Raw genomic sequence first — 8,057 nt, forward strand, 5'->3', positions numbered from 1 at the left:
ATACAAAGTAGTTAAAATACAATGAGCATAGCAAAATAGTGGGAAAAATAATGGAAGACAGGATGGGTCCATATTTACGAAACTCTTGAATGCGAGGTTGAAATGTTTGGTTTTTATTGTGCATAAAACATAACCAAAGAATTTATTGAGTGTCCACACTGCGCTAATCTCTTTACAAACGTAACCTCATTTTTATACTTATGTCTACCCTGTTAAATTGGAATTATTATTTTCATTTTATAGATGATGAAATTAATGCTTAGAAAAGTTAAGGGATTTGTCCATGGTCATACAGCTAGTTAGTGACAAATTTGGATTTTAGCTCAGGCCTGTCTTATTCCAAAGACTATGCTTTTTTTTTTTTTTTAATTGAGGTCACATTGGTTTATAACATTATATAAATTTCAGGTGTATATCATTATATTTCAACTTCTGTATAGATTGCATCATGTTTGCCACCAAAAGTCTAGTTGCCATCAGTCACCATACAAGTGTGCCCCTTGACCCCTTTCACCCTCCCCCTGCCTCTTCCCTTCTGGTAACCACTAATATGTTCACTGTATCTATTTGTTTGTTTGTTTATCTTCCACATATGAGTGAAGTCATATGACAATTATCTTTCTCCATCTGACTTATTTCACTTAGCATAATACCTTCAAGGTCCATCCATGTTCTTGCAAATGGCATGATTTTACATTTTTTTCTAACTGAGTAGTATTCAATTGTATGTATATCACATTTTCTTTATCCATTCATCTGTTGATGGACACTTAGGTTGCTTCCTATTCTTGGCTATCGTGAATAATGCTGCAATGGACATAGGGGTGCATGTATCTTTTTGAATTAGTATTTTAATGATTCTTTGGATAAATACACAGAAATGCAATAGTTACATCATATGGTATTTCTATTTAATTTTTTGAGAAATCTCCATTTGCTTTCCATAGTGGCTGCATCAATTTACATTCTCACCTGCAGTGTATGAGGGTTCCTTTTTCTCTACATCTTCTCCAACACTTGTTATTTCTTTTCCAAAGACCTTCCTTTTAACAGGAAGCACAATTTGTATAGTGTGAAATACACAGATTTTAAGTGCACAATTATATGAGTTCTGACAAATGTATATACGTGCATAATCAATGCTCCAAAAGAGCATTGAGCATTTTTCTATCACCCCATAACCCCTTCCAGTCAATGTCAACCTCCCAAGAGTGCTGCAACTTCCATCACCATAAATAAATTTTGTCAGTTCTGGAATAGCATATAAATGAAACTATACAGTAAATATTGTTTCATGTCCACCAGTTTTCATTTGGCGTAATGTTTTTGAGGTTCATCTGTGTTTCATATGTGTCAGTAGCCTGTTCTTTTTATGGCTGGCTAGCATTTCGTTGTAAGAGCATACTATGATTTATGTATTCATTTTCCTGCTGATGAACATTTAAGTTGTTTCTTATAAAGCTGGTGTGAACATCCTTGTACAAGTCTTTTTGTGGACATATGCTTTTGTATTTCTTGGGTAAGTATCTCTAGAATGGAATTACTGGTCAAAAACTAGACAGATACTTATAAGAGACTGTCACTTTTCCCAAGTGGGTGAACTCTTACACTCTCAACAGCAATAGGTGTATTCTTATTGCTTCACATCCTGGCCAACATTTTATGTTGTCAATCTTTCTAATTTTAACCATTTTCATGGGTGTAAAGTGGTATCTCATCACGCTTTTAATTTTCATTTCCCTTGATCAATGGTAATGACTACCTTTCATGTGCTCATTGGTCATTCACATAGATTTGGTTGTTGTTCAGGGTGCAAACCTTTTGCTCATTTTTATTGAGCTGTTTGTCTTTTTCTAATTGAGTTGTAGGAATTCTTTATATATTCTGGTTTCAAGTTCTTTATCAGATATATGAATGCAAAAAGTATTAATCAGTCTGTGACTTGCCTCTTAATTTTCTTAATGCTATCTTTGGATGAACGGAAGTTTTAATTTTGATGAAGTCTGATATTTAATTTTTTAAGGTTATAGATTTGACATCTTGTCTAATATTTATCTACGCCCAAATCTAGAGATATTCTCCTAAGTTTTCTTTTGGAAATTTTTATAGATTTAGGGTTTATGTTTAGATTTATGATTCATTTAGAATTAAATTTTGTGTGTGCTGCAAGATAGGGCGAGAGGTTTATTTGCTTATTTTTTTTCCCATATGTTTATCCAGTTCTTCCATCATTATTTGATTTTCCTTTCTCCATTGGGTTACTTATAGATTTTGTTGAAAGTCTATCGACCAGTAATATGTTTGGATCTATTTCTGCACTCTTAATTCTATCCCATTGATATATTTGTCTAGCCTTACACTATTTCCAAACCTGCTTGATTTTTATAGCACCATAGTTTGCTTTAGATTCAGGTAATATGAGCCCCCAAACTTGTCATTCACTTTCAAAGTTATTTGCGGTATTCAGGTGCATCACATTTCTATATAAACTTTAGAATCAACTCTATATTTTTATTGGAATTGCATTGAGTCTTGTGATGGTTAATTTTATGTGTCAACTTGACTTGCCACAGGGTGCCCAGATTATTTCTGGGTGTGTCTGTGAACATATTTCTGGATGAGATTAACATTTGAATCAACAGACTGAGTAAAACAGATTGCTCTCCCCACTGTGGGTGGGTCTCATCCAATCCACTGATGGCTTGTATAGAATAAAAGTTTGAGTAAGAAAGAATTCTTTCTCTCTGCCTATCTTTGAGCTGGAACATTGATCTTCTCCTGCCTTCAGATTCAGACCGAAAATTACATTATCAGCTCTCCTAGTTCTCAGGTCTTTGGACTCAGACTGGAACTATTCCTTGGCTCTCCTTGCTCTCCATCTTGCTGACTACAGATCTTGGACTTCTCAACCTCCATAATCACATGAGCCAATTCTTCATAGTAAGTTTTTCTCTCTCTCATCTCTATCTATCTATCTATCTATCTATCTGTCTGTCACCCATCTATCTTATCTATTTATCGTATTAGTTCTGTTTCTATGGAGAATCAAGACTAATACAAATCTGCAGATCAATTTGTAGAGAGCTAACTTCCTAACAGTACTGAATCTTCTAATTCATGCATATAATATAAAATTCTATTTATTTAAGTTCACTTTAATTTCTCTCAGCACTATTTTTTTAGGTTTATTTCCAAGATGAGATGATTTTTGATGTTACTCTAAATATTGTGTTTTTGAATTTCATTTTTCAATTGTTTGCTGCAGCATACAGGAATGTATTTTACTTTTGTATATTGATCTTTTATCCTGTGATCGTGGAAGGTTTTTGACTAGTACAATGAAATTATCAAAGAGGCATTTTAGGAAGAATAATCAGAAAGATTGTTCACTGCCATATTGGTTGGATACATCCCTATGAAGATATATGAGCCTTAATCTGAGCCAGGACCCATAAAGTATACTTCTGACCTTGGAGAGCTGCCTAAGCATTTATGCCAGTAGTCAAGTGTGTTTACTTTTGGGCCAGAGAATGTGGGTAGATGGTTGCAACCCATCCATCACCCCAGCTGGCAAAGCAGCTCAAAGAGCATACCCTGGGAATGGAAGTGTGGCAGCGTCCTCCCAGTCTGTGAAGACTAGATGAACACTGCTATTAAATTGCACCTTAAGCCAAAGCTCTCTTCACTTAAGCTGATGGGGACTGAGAAGGGGAGTGTTAACTATAAAGTTTTTGAAGCTCAAGTGAATTTCTAGGGCGTTCATTTGTGTACAAGTTTCCCATGGGTTGCTCCTTTTTTCCACTCCAGCTTTCTGGCACTGGCTCAGGAATCTAGCTAGGGTCCTCATAATCCTATATCATGTTCTATTTTTATCTCTTTATCATCATAAATCATTGGACTGAGCTTGGAAGAACTTTCAGACTCCCTTTTACTTCTCTTATGTATGAACACTCCAAAACTTCACTCATTATTTTACGAACGCAGGGAGATTGATAGAAAGCTTTTAATTTCCTTAGAAAATAAGAGAAAAATAAAAATTTCTTGACCTTAAACATACAGTTCTTTGCTTTCTTTTCTTCACCTCCTTATTTTGATAAATATAGCAGTCACGCCCTTCTTCAACATTATTCAAAATTTCAAAATAAATTATATATCATGAGTAAAAACATGCAAAGTTAGACCATACATATTTTCAAACTCTGAATGCCTGCAGAGTTTTGACATGTCTCTTCTCTATCAGTTGAAACATATTTATTTTAAAAGTTTATTTTTAAGGTGCCTTTACCGGTTTTAAACTTCAATGGGATGTGTGATGTGGATAAGATTTACCGGAGCTCTGAGACAACAGACACTGCATGTGGTTTTGTAAAGTATAGATTTTTGCTCTTGATTCATTTGTAAGTCACCTTACATAGCTCTGAGAGTTTTCACATTTATAGACCTCTTCAAAGTTTCCTTCTATACTGTGAACTTATTACATGTAAAGTCTGGTTTAAGGAAAGGTATGAAAGCTTTGCCTTTGGTGCTCTTGAAAGGGCCCTAAGGGGTGATCTAATTCCACCCTGTGACTTCATAGCTGAATACACAAACATCCAGAGAGGCTAAGCGACTTGTGAAAATCACACAGCTAGCTAGGGGCTGAGCTTGGATGAAGGCACGTCTCTTGATTATTGAGAGGGATTCTTTCTGTTACTCCACATAGTTTTCATCTTTCTCCTCCGCTTTCAGATCTTACCTTCCCAGCAGGACTCTGGTATCCTCATCTTGTCCCATCACTGTGTTCTACTGACCCTGCCATCCTTTATCAACCTCCTGCATCTTTCAAATCAAAGCACTCCATCCCATTTCTCCCGTGTCCTATTCCTGGAGGTCTTCCCAGGGCTCATTGTTGAATCTAAAGAGCCAATATGGAACTGAGTATTGATGACTGTTCATGGCTCTGTATGTTGCTCCTTGTCTAAAGTAGCTGGAATGCCTCATCTCATATGGACAACTAATCACAATATTTCTAACAGTTAAATTTATTGACATCTCACTATGTGCCAGACACCATGCTTAAGGATTTTATATAAATTATGTCACGGATATTGTGTGCATTATGTCATTATCTCATTTGAGTAATGAGTTATAAGGAGCAATCCCAGTGAGTGATATATTTAGAGACAGGTGGAGTTATCATGCCCCGTTTTTAGTGATATCACTCAGGCAGTAGCCTGATGCCCTGGGCATGGAGCCAACTGATGAGAGGAGCCTGCTTTTTCTTCCAGCTTCTTCAGCTCTCTGCCTAGTGAGTCCTCTGTGCATGCAGCTGAATTCTCAAGCAATGGAAATCACTGCCTGAGTGGAATTGCCAGAGCTGCTCTTCTGGACAAAATTCTCAGAGCTGGGGCTGCTAATTCCAGGGCTCTGAAACTCATTGTTTGCCAATGACCTGGGGAGCAATAACCAGGCTACAGAACACTGTGCATGGCCTAAGTGGGGAAGTGCCTAGAAAAGAGGACCTTGATGCAGAGCTTTTGATGGCTTTCTACCCATTTGCAAATTGCCTTATACCTGTTCTCTTGCTTTGCTAGAGCAAAAACAAAAGAAAACAGAACTATCACATAACAACTGTCAAAACAAAAAAATCCAAATCTCATGAACTTTCTATAGTGCCATTATTGTAGCTCCAGTTTGAAATGATTACTTTAGGATTTGTTAATATCTACAGTGAAAATCCAATATGGAAACATCATCATCTGCACAGCACTTCATGGTTTAAAAAGCAGCACACTACAGCAACTTTGACTTTCAAAGCTAAATGTTTTGGGGACTTGTCTATTAGGTGCACGTCTTAAAAGTTAGGGTGTCAGATGTGGGGTTCAAACACTTTGCTCCTCAGGGAGAAGCTTAGGGTTGTGAGTTCCCTCTCAATTATGAGTCACCACTTGTGGGTTTTTCTTGTTTGCCCCATGTGTAGGAGTTACTCAGCTAGTTTTGGGGATTTTTTTTCAGATGAAATTGTTCTGTACTTAGCTGTGGATTTGGTGTATCCATGGGAGGAGGTGAGTTCAGGACCCTCCTACATTGACATCTTGAACTGGTCTATAGTAACTTTAAGAAGAAAGGTATGGGGAAACCAAAACTATAAGCAATTAAATAAATTACTGAAGGCGTATGTTTGGGCCAAATCCAAATACAATGCTCTGTTCTTATGTTACTTTGGAAAAATCAAGTCACGAGTATACAGAGGTTTCTTATGGTGCACTAGGAGTGGATGATTTTATATTGAAAACAACTTATTTAGTGCCTTTTAAGAGTGTGTTCAAAACTCTCAGGATGCTCTGCAGTGCCTTACTTGGAACAGTGACTAACAGGACCTATTTAGACAATGCCCAATCTCCTACAATATGTGTACTAATTTCTGTTGTCCATCTTTTTATTATCTGATTCATCTATCATTGTATTGGAAAAGTATAATATGTGGACTTCTGCAAAACCACTTCCCTTTGTACATGTATGTGTGGTTCAGTGGAGTGAGACTATAAACAAAGACATTAATTAAGTCATTCCACAGATGTACAGTGGACCTGATCATCTGAGCCAGCAAAGCGTAAATCATCCACTGGAGCTCAAAGGTGTCAGTCATCACCTCACTTTGTGTCAACGATGAGCTAAGATCATCCCTCAGACTAGAATCAGAACTGAGTGGGAGGGTCCGAGTGGGTGAGGAATGTTTTAAACGGGGGTTTTTAAGTTTGGGGTGTTTTTACTAAGAGGATGAGGTTTTAGCTAGATCAGCTCCTTGATGTGGGATAGATGATACTGCAAGACATACAGGAAGCCTGAAGGAAAGGGTCTCTGGAGAAGTGTCTGGGCATTAACGTCAATCTGTCTAGGTTGGACCATGGTTAGTTATCTTAGAATCTTAATTGTTATATTAATATGGTAATATTTGAGACCTTATAAATTTCTTTGTGTCATTTCTTTGTGTCAAAAGTGATATCACTTGGAATTTTTAGGGATCAGAAAATTGTATTTTTAAGAAGTGATAACTTTTGTGCTATTCATATATTTTTACTTGTTTTCTTTAGTTTTATATAGGACCCAAGAGCAGAAATGATAAAAGGAGATTTTGTCCCCAAGTTTGATCAATATCTTCTTGGGGACCAGATATAATAAAATATTTTCTTAGGAACTCTTTTCTGCTTAAAACTGGATGACTTTTGTTTAAATAAAGGGTTTATTTCCTTCAGTTCCCTCCCTAGAATTACAGTTAGAGAATTTAGCATGGAGAATTTCTAGTTCAGGATAAGCAACTCTGTGGTACAAATGCCTCTACTCCCTCCTCCCTTGCTCATGGTAGACTTCAACAAATGAGCATATTTTCCCATTGAGCTGGATGTGTGTAGGTAGTAAAATAATTCCACTTTTACAGATGAAGAAACAGAAATTTGAAAGTTAATAACTTTTCTAAGTCTCTGTGACTCTGAAGCCATTATTCTCCAAGGAATCATTACTAATTGATCGGAGTTCACAACTAATATGAAAATTATTTGCCATCCATGATCTGGTTCAATCTCATTGTTTTTCGTGAAAGGCAAGAAGAGTTTAGAGAATTTGAATAATGCAGGTGAAAGTGCTTTGCAAATTTGTAAAGAATGTTGAAGATATTAATTGTTTTTATCAAGGACACCAGCTCTGTTAGTTTACAGCAATTCTCAAACTAGTGTGCAGCAGAATCACCTGGAAGGTTTGTTAAAAATGCAGATTGCTGGGCCCTACGCCCAGAGTTTCTGACTCAATAAGTTTAAGGGCTGGCCCAAGAATTTGCATTTCTAACAAATTCTCATATAATGTTGATGCTGCTGGCCCATGAACTGCATTTTGAGAACTGCTGGTTTACAGCATTCCTGAATTCAAATGAAACTTTTCTTTGTTCTCTTTCTTAGGTTTCTAAGGCTAAGGTTTCTAAGGTTTCTAATTGTTTCTAAGGCTCAAAAATATTTTGTAAAGTACAGTTTTTCTTTTATCTCTAGTGAATAAACTTTAAGGCAACAGCAGAGAATCAAACTGTT

Source organism: Equus przewalskii, chromosome 6 (assembly GCF_037783145.1).
Source record: "Equus przewalskii isolate Varuska chromosome 6, EquPr2, whole genome shotgun sequence".
In the NCBI taxonomy this organism is placed as follows: Eukaryota; Metazoa; Chordata; class Mammalia; order Perissodactyla; family Equidae; genus Equus; species Equus przewalskii.